Source organism: Tiliqua scincoides, chromosome 1, assembly GCF_035046505.1.
Source record: "Tiliqua scincoides isolate rTilSci1 chromosome 1, rTilSci1.hap2, whole genome shotgun sequence".
NCBI classification, from domain to species: Eukaryota; Metazoa; Chordata; class Lepidosauria; order Squamata; family Scincidae; genus Tiliqua; species Tiliqua scincoides.
The window spans coordinates 289,247,856-289,262,274 of record NC_089821.1 but is presented as its reverse complement, the minus strand read 5'-3'; the positions used below and the strand labels follow the sequence as shown (position 1 = coordinate 289,262,274).

The 14,419-nt window shown below is 43.7% G+C and overlaps 1 pseudogene; it reads left to right on the top strand.

The window, feature by feature from the left end:
* Positions 1-2,935: 2,935 nt before the first annotated feature.
* Positions 2,936-3,055, top strand: LOC136637178 (5S ribosomal RNA; annotated as a pseudogene).
* The last annotated feature ends 11,364 nt before the right edge of the window (positions 3,056-14,419 follow it).

Sequence of the window (14,419 nt, the reverse complement as noted above, 5' to 3'; positions counted from 1 at the left end):
AAGCACCTTCAAGCAAATCACCACCTCTGTAAATGTTCCTTCCACTGTATTCCCTGTTATGCCAAAGCTACTAGGTAACCATATTGCAAAAGGGAATGGAATCCTGACCTTTGCAGTCATTTCCACAAGCCTCTAATCAAAAAGACCTGCATCTGTAGATCTTCGTCTTCTCAGGGCAATCACACACTTATCCTCAGACTTCAAATTTCTGGCCATTTAGCTGCAATTCATTATTTCCATCAGGCACAACTTGCAGTTTTTTGTGGTATAGAACAAGGGGACAGGAGGTCACTGTTTGCATGTGTTTTGTGTTGCTTTTGCTCTTGGGTCGAAGTCAAGAGAGCACCAGGCTCTACAAACCTCCAGGTAAAAAGGCTAACTTTGGTTCACGGGAACAACAGCCCACCCCCTCCCCTTGCTGGTTTGTGAGAAACCTCTTTGGAAATCTGCCCAGGCTGCTGTACCTTGCTTCTGACATCCTGTTCAGACAATGTCATAGTCCCGGGCAGTGGCATCAGTAGGCCAGATGGGGGTAGGCCGCCACAGGTGTGAGGCTCAAGGAGGCACATCACCACACTGTCCGAGCCTCCCTTTGGCAATCTTATGCAAATCGACCACCTGAATCACACTGGTACTTTTAATGCTCCCTGCTTCAGTGATGACTCTGTCATGTATGCATGAGAACAAGTGGCCATGAACCCTTCCAGTGATATAGTCAAAACAATATGGATATCATTCTTTTATTAATCTGGATGGTCCAAGAGGTTAATTTGCCTGGCGGCAAAGCAGAGGGTGTCCACCTTTGGTCTAGCTGTTGACTGTTGGTTACTGTTAACTTTGCAGCCAAATAATTAGCAGCAGAGGAAAATTCATTCATTTTATCTATTCATTCATTTAAAACGTTTATGGTCTTCAATTACATAATGTTCAGGGCAGGTTACAAGCCAATATTTAAAAACATCAAATAAACAGATAAAAAAGTAATAAAGGCTTACAAATTAATTAAAATTAAAAACAGATTCAAGAATGGAACCGCACAAAGGCAGCAACGAAAAGGAAATTTGCCAACCTCGTAAAAGCTCTGAGTGAATGTCTTCAGCTGGCACTGGAATGATGAAAGACCTGGCACTGGGATAGCCCCTGTTTCATCTCTCCTTTCAGTGAAGTGCTGCAGCCAACTGACAGCTCTATCGTATCTGGAGGAATGGGGCAGAGATTGGGGTGGGGAGGAGGGTGCATCAAGGCCTGGAAGGGAACTGTATTTGTGGCAGCAGTGCCACCAATATCCTATCTTCTTTCCCAGCCTCAATCCACCTGCCTGGGAATACGTGGACCAATGTCAGCTGTATAGCTGGCAGAGGTCCACATAGACCCAGCAGAACAGCTAGAGCTTAACCCATGACAAAGGAACAAATGTTTCCTTAGCTAGAGGAGGCCTTTGTAAAGGCTCTGCTGGGTCTATGTGGACCTGTGCTAGCTATGCAGTTGGCACAGATCCACATAGACCCAGGAAGCTGGATTGAGGCTGGGAAAGAGGATATTGGCGGCACTGCTGCCACCAATATAGCCCCCTTCCTGGTCTTGGTGCCAGGTGGCCTTCCCACCCCAAACTCTGCTCCATTTCTCCAAGTAGGATTGAGTTGTCAGTTGGCTGCAATTCCCCTGCAAATTCCCTTGCAAGATGCAGCGCATGCCCCGTTGGTGCAAAGGAGTTAGGTAGGTTTGGGCTGCCCCTCTCAGGCAAGTGCATACAGGAGTGTAGGCTTAACTGAGAGTGAGACTTCCAGCAGATGACAGGATAGTTGAAATCCCCCATTACCGCTATGCTTGTCTCACACAAACCATGGTTATCAGTCTTACAGTACAATCCTGTAATTACCCCTCCCACTATTGCAGCTGAGTCAAAAAGGTTTATCCTCCGGGGGGGGGGGCAGTTCCAGAGGTCTCTTCTGGGCAAGGGGACATTTGTCCCAAGCCTCCATGGTAGGTCCACTTGGATCTGCACAAGCAAAATTGGTACTTGCAAGTTCACATGGACCTAGATCAGAGTATTGGGTCCAGGAAGGGGGTTTGGATTCAGCGGACACTGCTGAATGCTTCATGGCTTCATGGCTTCAATGCTCAGATTCCTGTACTTCCATATAGAAGTATACATTCTTGACAGCAAATCACTTCCTCACTTTCTGTCAGGTCTGTTCTTTTTTGAACAAATTATACCCTTTCCAGTCCTATATTTTCTTCATGGATCTCATCCCACCAAGTTTTCTTTATATCTGTTCAATCATATTTGCCTTCCCATATTAGGATTTCAGGTTTGTCCTGTTTGTTTCCCAATTCCATACTCTGTGCATTAGTATACAAACACCAGAGACCAAGGGTATCTCTTCCTATCAACTTCCCTGGTGCAGTTTCTTACAAATCCCTCATCACCCTCTCCCATGCCTGTTTCTTCTTTCGTCTCATACCATCATGTCTCCAATGTCTGTCTTTATATTAGGTTTTGGTGCTTTGTTCTTCCATCCTCTTTGTATTCAGTTTAATGCTCTCCAGATGAGCCTTGCAAAGTTCTTGCCAAACACATCCTTCCCTGTCCTTATGAGGAGCAGCCCATCTCTTGTCAGGAGTCCTTCATAGTGTAGGCCATGATCCAAGAAACTAAAGCATTCTCAGCGACACTGTATTTGTAGTCAGCTGTTCACTGCCAGGATCCTGTTTTCACTTGCTATGCTTTCTGAGGTCCTTGGAACACCTCCAGACGCATCCAGAGTTGAACAGGAAGTGATGTCACTTCTAGAAGTGTTGTCACTTCTGTGCCCTGGATACCATGATGTCACGTGCCTCACCAGCATAAGACGTCACGGCACATCCCTGGATGGTAGAATAGGAACATGGTAAAGAAACATCAGAGTCACAAGAATAATGGAATACTGAGAAGTGCTGCAGCAACTGTTACCCTGCACATGCCCAATCTTGTCTGATCTTGGAAGCTAAGCAGGGTCAGGCCTGGTTAGTACTTGGATGGGAGACCGCCTGGGAATACTGGGTGCTGTAGGCTTATACTATAGTCTTTCGAGACTGAAGGTTGCCAACCATTTTTGTTTCTAAGGAGTTACCTTGCACTGAATCAAAGCAGTGGGTCAACGAACTCAGTACTGTTTACAATTTTGTGTCTCAGAGACCAGTCTTTTCCAACTCCTATTTTAGATATTGACATTGGAGATATCCTGGATTGAACATTAGATCTTCTACATTCAAGGCATGAGTGCCACCAGTGAGCAATAGCCCCTTCCAATCTGTTAACATTTAGGACCTTCAGTACAATCACCTTATAATTATACACAAGCACTCCTCAGTCTTAAATACCTTAATCCTTAAAGCACCAGGATGAAATATGATTCTCATTTCATAGCTGAATAAATAATTGAGGGACAGAGGGACAGTCAGAGATTCAAGGTAATCTTTGAGAAAATGTGGCAGACCAGCACATTAAAGAATGGCCTCCAAGGTTAATGCACCATAAGCACCTATGGGGATCAACAACAGATAAACTGTTAAGCTACTGTTCATCTATTAGTCACTCTGTATGGCTGCAATATTAACATTTGTTCAACCAGATTTACAGAGATTTAAGGATGATATAATAATAATGTCTGCAAATTTTATATGCGGTAGTTGCTACACCTCATTAAAGAACCTGGCAAATGATCCATTTCTATACAATTAATATTCAGTGAGTGCGTTATTAAATCTCACATGTAAATTAACTCTTGATTCATGTCATTTGCTTTAAAAGTGTGATTAAAAACTTGGTCAGATCTTAAATGACTGTTTCGTGTTTTTTTTGTTTTTTTTTTAAAAGAGCTTCTTGCCTGCTGCCTGATCTCCATTGTGTGGGATGTTCACCTCCTCTACATCAGACGTCACAGCAGGGGGGAGACTTTTCTGCGCTACTCAGGATGTAGTTCATGAGCAGTGCAATGGATCCCATCCAAAGGTTCTCATCCTTTGAAGGAAGACTAGACTAAGGAATCTTTCTCTGGAGCAAACAGTTCTTATTTTTCAACACAGGAAGAAAGCCTTTGTATTCAATACGTTGTTTACTGCATTTTTGCAGGCGGCGAGGCTGGGATCCGGCTATTAAGCCAGATCCCAACCGCCATTCCCAAGCAGCGCAGAGTGGCTTGAAGCAGCTCTGCTCTTCTCAGACTTGTGCTACATCAGGAGGTGGCGCAAGTATGAGGAAACCCATAGGGGCTACAGTGGCTTACCCAGGGATAAGGGGAAGGGATGCCCCAAATGGAATGTCGGTCAAACAGAGAGGGAGGCTCAGGATAATTTGTGCTCTAGCAGAACTAAAATATCCATATCTAACAGCAAGATTGCTAGGTCGCTATGGCATCCCTAAATATTGTCATTTTTAGTTGAAAGGTGGGATTGTGACAGCTGTGAATATTTTTTGACACTGACAGATGACCTTGTACACTGAACAAAGAATCACGTTATGACTATATCTTACACTAGAAACATATATTGATTTTCTACTACTTTAACTGTCATGGCTTCCCACAGAGAAACTTGGAAGTTGACAGTAGGTAAGAGGCTGCCAATTCTCTATGACAACTCTCTATCCCATCCTTCATATGACTAGAATTCTTGGGAACTGGGAAAGGCCATTTAGTTCTGCTGTATTGATTCCCCACAGATTCCAGATGTCTTTAAAAGATAGTCAACAAACCGAAAGACCAGAAAGAAGTTACACAGATAATGTGTTATTAACAAGATCAAAGCAGACTATGTTCATCTCTATGTTCATTATATTTGGGAAATAATTATGAATAGTTATGGCAGGTGACAACCTACTATTGCTTAATATAGAACCACCCCCCTCATACAATTTTTACATATCAGTTACTAGCTGTTTAGTATCATATTTAGGGTGCAATCCTAACCCACTTTCCAGTACTGGCATAGCTGTGCCAGTGGGGCATGTGCTGCATCCTGCAGTTGGGGGGGGCAGTCATGGAGGACCCCTCAAGGTAAGGTAATGTTTGCTCCCTTACTTTGGAGTTGCATTGCCCTTATGTTGGTGCTGGAAAGTGGGTTAGGATTACGGCCTTAGTTATGTATTTAAAGGACGTGTAGCTGCTTTTCTATAAGCTCAAAGTGCCATTGGAGAAATTGTTAGAGAAATAAAATAACTTTTATTATTGTGCCCTGTTGGGGCTTTCTTACATTTTTTCATTCAGGAAGCATCATGGTATGAACAGTGTTCACTAGAATATCCTTTATGGGGTAAGGGCAATGCAGAGCAATTTTGCAGGCAAAAGTTTAGTTTTATTAAATAAACACAGAGATCAATCCAAAAGATAGGTTTGGCCAGTGCAAGACCCTCACGCAGGCCTAGGAGGGTCGCAAATGTGCTGTAAAGCATATTTGCGCCTCTGTGTGAGTCGGCTGGGCTGGGGCAGGGATGCGCACCGGCTCGCGGAGGCCAAATTCAACCTCCGCACCGACAGAGCCCAGTAAGTTCGCACCGGCTGAAAAAGGCCGACATGAAGGGGGTTGAGGTAAGGAGGGCAGGGAAGAGAGGAGGTGTTTTCAGGTGGGGAGAGGGCAGGCAGGCAGGGAGTGGGAGGCGGGGCCAGGACCCGGAAGTTATACCAGATCCTAGCCCCGTTCCTGGGCTACACAGAGCAGCTCTATGATGCTCCGTTCTGCTTGGATCTGCACCACCTCTTCAGGTGGCACAGATCCTAGTAGACCTATTGGCGCTGCTGCGGCTCTCCCCAGGGTAAAGGGAATTTTTCCCCTTGCCTCAGGCCAAGCCGCAAACTTGCCCTGGGTATAGCGCAGGCCCAACAACCTGCCTGTTCCAAGGTATGTTAGGATTGCGCTGACAAACACATAAAGTTATCCCTCCGTAAATCTTCTATGGCTTACTGAGCTAGATCAAGCCATAACTAAAAATATGGAATGATAGTGATCTCGATTCTGGTATGCTGGGACTACTAGAAAACAGGGAGTAGATTCCCAAACATAGCACCATTTATCGATCCTGAGGATTCCACAGCAGCTCAAATCAAGATGCTTCATCAAAGACAGAATTCAAGATGGAAGAGATTCTTAACATCTTAATATTATTTTTAATACTTCTTTATTTTATTAAAAACAAATACAAAAAAATCAAAAAGTAAAGACATTGCAAATTATGTGGGAAATGAGGAGATTTAGAACTACATTCCTTTGTTCTACTACATACAAAAAATTATCAAACCTTAAAGAGTCTACACTTATTAAAGAGTACATTTTCCACACAAAATAAAAAAATGAGAAAAGCATAAAAGCTAACTCCCCTATCTACTCATCAAATCAATAGGTTATTTGGCCCATTTCCCCCTCGATGCACAGGAAGTCCATGAATGGTTTCCAATTGTCCATAAAAGTTTCTACTGACATCTTCAATATTATTGTGACAGTCCTGACATACTAAGCTGAGACACAAGATGAAGGAAACAAAAGATGGAATTTAGGACAAATAGATTGTAATGTAATAAAACTGAGAGTTGGGGGGGGGGAAGGATCCTTGAATTCCCTCCATGATCCTTAAAATTCAATCAACAGAGTTTAAAAACACATAGGTTAAATAAATCATCTTTCTCAGGCAAGATAAATGCTTCTCAAAGCTTTTGCAAACTCAAGGATAGCAAAAGCACTTGCTCTTAAAATGCTGTATTTTCTTTCATCGCATGCATTCTGGCACCTGGCCTAAGGCGACTCCATTATCTAAATAATTTGCAAAAGTATCTTTTAGTGCGCTGAAAAACCTTGTACAAGCAGATGCCACTTCCAATGTTGCATATCAATCCAAACTATGCAGAAGGAGGAATTGAGGAATGCCTAGTGGGGATGTGCATTGGTTTCAGAAAGAATGAAAAACACGCATTGGACCCAGTTGCTTCATTTGTATCAGATTTTAAAAAAAATAAATAAATGCCTACAGCTGTGATGGAAGATGCAAATAAAATGACTGACACATGCCGTTCATTTCATTCAGAACTCTATGTCATTAAAGGAGGCTTACCTTCAAGTGTGGTAGCAGTTGTAAGCCTTCATTTTTTTTTTTTTCACACCTTACACAAGTGATAGCAGAGCTCCTATCTTGACTGCCATTTTTTCCTCCAGTGCTCCAGGTATCATGTTGTTTTGTGGCTAAAAACAGTGACCGCCATCAAAGCATAAAAGCATTCCTTCCAAGAAAGAACTAGTTCAGTGTTTCTCAAACTGTGGGTCATGACACAGTTTTTAGTGGATCTCACAGAGCCTCCAATGAAAACACAGGCACTGGAAATATCAGATAACTAATTGCCTCAAGGCCTGAGGCGATTCAGAAATCAGATAGCTGCTAATTGACCTGAAAGGAGCTGAGCCCCTTGCAGTTTGCAAAGAGCTGAGATCCTGCAGTTTGCAAGTTTGTATAAATATAGGGAGATAAATGTTGGGCAGCCCAATCCTGAGCTGCCCAGGATGCGCGGATGCAGCAGTGCCGAGAACGGCTGCCACCGCATCCTGCGCACCTCAGCCTGCTGCGGGTGGCGCCTCGGGAGAAGGGGACTTTCGTCCCCTTCTCCCAGGTAAGGAAGCAGCCCCGCAATGGAGTTACTCACTTTACCACTGACCAAAAGGTCGGCGGTAAGTAAAGGTCGCTGGACTAGCACAGGCACTTGCCCGGCGGTAAACCTGACAGACGTGCCTTACAGAAAGCTGGAGCACCAAGCTAAGGTGTTTTGTTCTGGTGTGCTTTTTTCCAAGTCCGTCAATGGCAGGTAGTGGGGGCAGGTGAAGGCTGGGTCGCACAACTAAGCCCCACAATCCTTGGGGCCATTCATTAGGGCTGCCTCATTTCTAAAAATGGATGTCCGGTTTGTTGCAAATAAATTATTTGTAAATAAATAAATAAATAAATAAATAAATAAATAAATAAATAAATAAATAAAAAATATTACTTGTAGATCGCTTTTTTTTTTTTTTTAAAGTCTTGTAAAGCTAGGTAGGTCCTGATAGAGTGTCTTCTTTAAAAAGTGGGTCCTGGTGCTAAAAAGTTTGGGAACCACTGATCTAGTTTAAAGTATAATAAAAGGGTTGTAAACAGAAAAAAAGCCTGCTACTGCGATAGGTAAGAGCCCTTCTTAACCAAGAGAAATATGAGTAATGAAACAAATCTAATTTTAACAAATGAATAGCTAAATGAATGCAATTTTAATAAAGAACTAACCAAACAAATGAAGTGTTTAATGACAAAAACAAATGAAGGGACAAAAAATAACTCCAGAAAATGGTTGTGCACTCCTAATTCCTAACTATTCATCAGAGTATAATTCTTGGATGATTAGGAGCTGGTTAAATGTGTCAGTCACAGGAAAATAAGAGGAGGGGAGAGAGGGAAGCTTGCTACTCAAGATTCTAAAAATGTATAGTGCAGTGTTTCTCGATGTTTTTCCCCCACTGTACCACTTTGCAGGGTCCTTCCATTGGAAGTAGCACTGGAAGGAACTGGTGATGATGTCATCACCAGTTACTTCAAGATTGGGAAGCCAGAAGTGACAGAACAAACACTGGTAAGAAGATCAGGGTGGATAGGAGGGTTGGGATGGTTTAAAAACCTCTCCTCCTTGCACTATATAGGTATGTTTTAGGAAAAGTAACATTTTTTTACCTTTCCTACTCTTCAGAACTCCCCCCCCCCCCCGTTAAATGGCAATGAGATGTCAGGTTCATAGCTGGTGTCTAGCTTTAAACACAACCCTCAACTGCTACATACAGAGGAAGGTCTCAGGGGAGTGGGAAAAGAAAAGAGTGTCTGTTTCCTCTTCCACCTATCCTGAAACTTCTCCATACCGTGAGGCCTATAATTGCACCACAAGGATCCTCTTTCACAGCTGCCACTTGGTTTTATGTGAACCTGTTCATTACAAGAGTCACCCTTTTTTTCAGCGTAGATTTGCTCACAAGTGTGTGTTTGTTTCTGTGCACAATTCTAGGACAGGAGTGCTGGGGAATTCAAATACTCTTAATGACTGTGCCACTCCAATGATCATGGACTGAAACACACACACACACACACACACACACGCACGCACGCACGCACGCACAAACCTCAGTTATGATTTACACAATTGCCATCAAGGACATAAAGATCAGAGAGAGGAGGAACATCCTCTGTGTTTCAAAGCCATTATTCCTTATAAATGTAAGCACTGGGACTATATCAATCAGACCCGGATAAAATGCTAAAAGCTTCTTTGATGTCCCCATTCTATGCATCATCAGCCTTCAGCTCCGGCACAGTTTGAAGCAACCTCCAGTCCAATGTAACGTACCTTACTAACAGTAGTATATTTGGGGTCCACTTGATGGGTTGACAGTAGCTGGAGCACTTCACTGCTAAGTGGTTCCCCTGACATTGGTATCTCAGAAGGCGAAACGTCATCAGACTGAATTCATCAACTACTTTGCTGATGGAAAATACCAAGTGAAAACGTACTAGAAAACATCTTCCTAAGCCAGCCACAGGTGGCACATATCCTCTTTCATTTGGTGCTCATGTGAAGAACATCTAACAAATCAGTTGCAATGGTTCCACACATAACCCAGCTTGATAAACTTCCTTCTGTTTATATTTTCATTTCCATACGGCTAGATATTATTTGAAAGTGATAAAACCACACTGTTAGTGGCTTCAGAATGATTGATTTGTTCTTTCCCCCTGTCAAAAATTTCCTTGCCCAGAAAAATATGTCACACCCCATCAGTTAAATATCCAGAAGTAGCATGTAGAATAAACACGCTCAAAGTTTAGGAAGTGTTTATGATTTTTTTTAAAAGGCATACATACAACCAATAATTTGTGCAAATCAAAGGAGTTTTGTTTTCTTATTTATGCCTTTTTTGCTTTAAAAATCTGGTTTTTTTTTTAGTCTTTCATCTGTGCAGCATGTGTAAAAATGTTCCCAAATCAGAATTCAAGGAAAAACACACACCATCAAACGGCCAAAAGCCAACACAGAGCTATACACACTGAAGCCCATTGACTCCAGCAAACTTCAAACTGCACTGGACTGTGGCAAATGTATTTAATTTAAATATTTCCAATCCCACATCTCTTCTAGTTTTAGATGGTGAAAAAAGTAGAAAACGGCAAACTCCTAAAAATCAAATGCAGGCAACAGACAATAAACAATGGACTTATTTACAATAGTGTTGTAAACGAAAACATGAAAGCACAATGGCTGGTTTTCCAACGGGAAAGCAGCTTTTGGAAAGGAGGGACTTTGGAACACTTCTTTGTTTCAAAATACGCACACTCCAGCTGCCATCCTATGTGAACCACCTTTCCAACATGTCCCCTTGTCCTGGGAAAGCAGCTTTGATTCTCTTGTCCTTCTTCCCTCCTTGAGTTAGCTGCTATGACAGCTACCACCTAGCCCCAGGTTTGCTTCAAAGCTCTTTCTGCCAGTCTACACCTTACCTCTGAACAGAGAGGTTATTAGGTCTTAGCATTCTGGTCCAGTGTCTCCTGCGACAAAGTGCAAACCAAACAGGAGAAACTCCCCCCCTTTCTTTTCTTGTTTCATGTGCAGTCAAATGGACAATATGCCTGCTTCCTCTACCTTACATAAGAACATAAGAACAGCCCCACTGGATCAGGCCATAGGCCCATCTAGTCCAGCTTCCTGTATCTCACAGCGGCCCACCAAATGCCCCAGGGAGCACACCAGATAGCAAGAGACCTCATCCTGGTGCCCTCCCTTGCATCTGGCATTCTGACATAACCCATTTCTAAAATCAGGAGGTTGCACATACACATCATGGCTTATACCCCGCAATGGATTTTTCCTCCAGAAACTTGTCCAATCCCCTTTTAAAGGCGTCTAGGCTAGACGCCAGCACCACATCCTGTGGCAAGGAGTTCCACAGACCGACCACATGCTGAGTAAAGAAATATTTTCTTTTGTCTGTCCTAACCCGCCCAACACTCAATTTTAGTGGATGTCCCTTGGTTCTGGTACCTTTTCTCCTGTCTGTGCCGTTCTCACATCATAGAGGACAAAGGACGACAAAGGAACCAAAAAAATGCATTTTAGGGCCCCTTGCACATGGGCAGTTTTGTGTTGCAGTGGTCTGTGCCCCGGGGGGGGGGGGAGTGAGAAAGAGAGAGACAGTTTACTGTTGCCATTGTTGCTTCTTTTGTCCTATCACCAGTCAATGTGGAGGGAAAGGAGAGAGGGACAGGTGGTTGGTAATAGCGCTGTATGACCCTGGGTCAGACAATCCCGAACCTGACATGAAGGTTTGCCTTGTATTGGTGTGATGCCTCTCAAATGTGTCCTGTTTGAACTTCCTCACCACTATCAATGCCGGTGTCACTTACAGGGTCATGTAGGTAGCCAAAGTAGTTAAGTAGCTGCTGACTCAGGGTGAGTCTTAGGTGCTGTGGGGTCCAATATAATATTTTTGCAGGTGGTACTCCTGTGGACCCCCTACTCCCCATGAAGAGTGGCAGCAGCGAGGTACCTGGAAGCAATGCCAATTGCTTCCAGGGGGGCTGATTTTAAGCCAAAAAACCCCAGGGGTAGACAGGAGGGAAGCCTGTTCAGGGGCAATGTTCCACTCGCCACACTCTCCTTGTGATGCCTTGGCAAGGAATCTTCCATGCCAGAGCATCGACTACAAAATGACATGCCAGCTGTGGGTGCGCCACCACCCAAGTGCAGTCACAGGTCCCATTTTGGCCAAGTAGGTCAAACTGCCCCATGCCTGGCTCTGTGCTGCTTTCCATCCTTGCTGTGCAACTTAGCGGGGTTTTAGCTAAGCACCATTTTCTCTCTCCTATTTCCAAGCCTCTGCCCTCTATTTTCCTTGTACTGCCTCCTCCCGTTAAACTTGGGGGGGGGAGCACAACCACAGTCTACAGTGAACAGGGAAAAAAATGGAATAGAGAGCTACTGCTGGAACTGAAATGAAATTGACTAAAAGGACTCCTCTTTTTTTCTCATTAGGTAATTTAGAAATTTCTTCAAGCACCATTGGGCCCTGCGAGACTGGAGACAGACCTACCGGGATGTGTTTACAAATGACTGAACTCCGGAAGGTCAGCTATCTCATGCCATCAATAATTAAAGAACAGCAAGACTTCAAATTAGCATCATTAATTTTGTCGCAATGTTTTAACCTTTCCTCAGCGCTCTCCCTTTTGTTTTCCAGAAGGTGCCTGACCCTGCAGGAAACAAGGAACTCTCTCACTAATAATTAGTTCACAAGAAGAAATGTCTCTTCTTGGCTGGCTTGTATGAAAGCACTTGTACGAAAACATGCCCGATGCAATACCAGGCAAGGGGCGAGTTTTTGAGTTCATACATTTTACACTGCTGAGTGTTTTCGTGTTGGCTCCTTGCGTACAAAACCCAAGGATTTTTCTGGAACAAAAGTGGGTTTCCCATGACCACCGATGGACTTCCTAGAGAGAGCAGGCCCACGATAACCTTGGACTTATAACTTTGCTCCAACTCCAACAACAAATGGCCTACAATGATTTCAGTCTGTGCTCTCTGTTACCAGCGCAGACAGTGGGAGCTGGTGATTTGTCCCTTGTTCAGAGCCACAATAACAGCACTCCGCTGGCATTTATTTCATGGAGGAAGAAAAAGCCCTTCTGCTACCAAGAAGGTGGAAGCAACACAATATAAAGGAAAGCAAGAAATCTTAGAATGTATTATTATTATTATTATTATTAATTTTATTAATTTATGCCCCGCCTTTTTGCCCAGTGGGCATACAAGGCAGCTTACAAACACCTTAAAAATACATTAAAAACAATTTACAATAATTAAAAAAACTAAAAACAAACAAACCCCGTGGATTTTCATATAAAAAGCAAGAACGCCAGCCAGCCTGTCAACAATTAAAAGCTTTTTGAAACAAAAAGGTCTTCAGTCCACACCGAAACGTTAACAACGAGGGAGCAGTTCTCAGTTCTAAGGGGAGGGTATTCCACAGTTCGGGGCCCACCACGAGAAGGCCCTCTTCCTGGCCGCTGCCCCTCTCACATCTCTTAGTGGCGGCACAGTCAAAAGGGCCCCCCCAGATGATCTAAGAGCACGGGCAGGATTGTAGGGAAGGAGGCAGTCCCTCAAATACCCCAGACCTACAAAAATGTAGGTCTTTTGAGGCAATTCCAAGAGCCAAAATGAATGAAATATTTCCTAGATTGGGGACAACCACTCCAGGAGGGCCTAAATCAGACAAGGGCTGCAGAACGTGCTGGAAAGGAGTTTTAGGTTCAATTCCTAACCAACTTTCCAGCTCTGCCATAGCACATTCCCCATAGACACTGCTGCATCCTGCAGTTGGGGGGGGCAGTCACGGAACCCTCCTCAAGGTAAAGGAATGTTTGTTCCCTTTCCTCGGAGCTACATTGCCTTTACTTCACTGCCGGAAAGTTGGTTAGGATTGCTCCCCGAATCCTTTTCCCTATATTGATTTTCCCCATCTACATGCCCTTCCTCAAAATTGCTGTTTTGCCCCCTGATAGAGCCATCCTCATCATGAGACAAACTGAGTTGGTGTCCGGGTACTGCTAGCACTCAACCTGTAAATGAAGAAGAGATGCTCTAACCTAGCATTTCCAGTTCTTCTTCTGCTCCCTCCCTTGCTGTTCTAAATGGAGAAGAGATGCCCTAGGCCAGCACTCTCCCTTCCTCCACTTCCTCTTTCACAACTTCCTGTTCCTCCTCTTCAAATTCTGCAGCAAAAGAGGAGCAGCAACTCTTCACCTACCTGCAGGGTAAAACCCACTGCCACACCACAGAGTAAGGTGGCGGGGAAAGTAAAAGAGAAATATGAGAGTTTTTAAATTAGCAAAGCTAGAGATTAACTGAAGGTGATGTATTAGATAGAAAGTCAACAGATGTTGAATTGATTGTGTTACCTAGTGGTTCAAGGGTACTTGTCCCTCAAGAAGCAAAATCTCATTTTTAGGTGATAATAATTTTCCTCCAATTTTGTGCTCTTACAGCACAATCCTACAAGGACATTGGGCCAGTGCAAGTCCCCTGTACATTTAATGCAAAAGTTGCTCAGGGCACGCCTCCAGAATGGAGGGGACATGTTGCACCATATTGAGTTCATGCAAAGGACTCTAAGGGAACTCCAAGAAAAGGAGCTGGTATTTTCACAACTCCAGCAGGTTTATATCATCCTATGCTCCCTGGATCAGAGCTATGATGTGTTTGTTACAAGCCTGGAGGTGTTACCTCGCGCTGACCTGACTCTTGCAAGCATAACAGGCCGACTCCTTGAGGAGGACCGGCGCAGAAAAGATAATTTATTGCTGCAAGACAAACCTCAGAGAGATAAACGCAAA